Raw genomic sequence first — 1,140 nt, 5'->3', positions numbered from 1 at the left:
TTTGTCAACCAAACTGATCGAGGAGCTCAGGACCGCGGCTAACTGTGTTCACAGGGAGATACCTCTCATAGAACGTGCTATAGAATTGTAGGGCCTCACAGAGACGAGGACAACCTTAATAGCTATAGCCATGGTTCACATGCAGGTTGGCAAGATTACACTATACCACCCGGTACATGTGTCTACGGTTGACTCATTCCCATTTTTGATTGGCTAGGATTTTATAAATCGCTTTGACGCTATTATAGATTATGGTGAACAGACAATGTGGGCCAGAGTGAGCAATCCCCTGCCAATACTCATGCCTCCTGGGACGGTCACAGACTGCCCAACTGCAGGCACCGGAGAAGGTACCGAGGACTTCTCAGCAGAGAACACAGTCCCAGTAAGTAATCCTTTAAAAGCATGTGAAACCGAAGAAACCCAACCGGTGGACCCAACTCTGACCGAACAAGAAAGCCTCCTCTGCGAGCTGAGATAGTCAGAGCCCACCGGATACTACCTACCATTGGTAGTTAAAGGTGTAATGATCCAAGGATCCCACACCAAAGATGCTGTACTGTCGCTGCGGACAGATAAATCAGCTATTAACGAAGCTTTCTACGAAACATTGGTTAAAAAACATTTGGGTCCAGTTCTGATCGAGAAAGCTTTTCGCTTTCCATTGTATCCCAACAGTTCACAAGTGATGACTGCGAAAGGAGTCATTAACCTGAAACTGATCTGGAACCAACGGGAACTGGTCCACCCATTCCTCGTGGTCCCAGACTTACCACATGCAACCTACATGGGCTCTGACATCTTGGTAAGATTAGGTGTCCGAGTGGACACCAGCCACAATGTACTGTGGTCACTAAAACCAGACACAAATGATCCTCCTGTGCTAGACACAGCAAACCTTATGGCTGGACAGACCATTCCAGAGGTCTGCCAGGTTGCTAACAACCAAAACACCTCAGTACCACCTCAGGTAACAAACCTAATGGTACGAGTCCACATCATGGCAGGACAAGCTATTTTCTTTAAACAGGCGTACTTTCAACCATCTCCTATGTTTTTTAAAGTAGGACTGTCCATTGAGGCCACAAGCCAAGTGAGCCTCGACTCCAGAACCACATCTGTTGCTGTGTGTAACACAGG

The sequence above is a fragment of the Nematolebias whitei genome, chromosome 6 (assembly GCF_014905685.2).
Source record: "Nematolebias whitei isolate Nwh7 chromosome 6, NemWhi1, whole genome shotgun sequence".
Taxonomy (NCBI): Eukaryota; Metazoa; Chordata; class Actinopteri; order Cyprinodontiformes; family Rivulidae; genus Nematolebias; species Nematolebias whitei.
The sequence above is the reverse complement of the archived record's forward strand: the minus strand, read 5'-3'. Positions refer to the sequence as shown.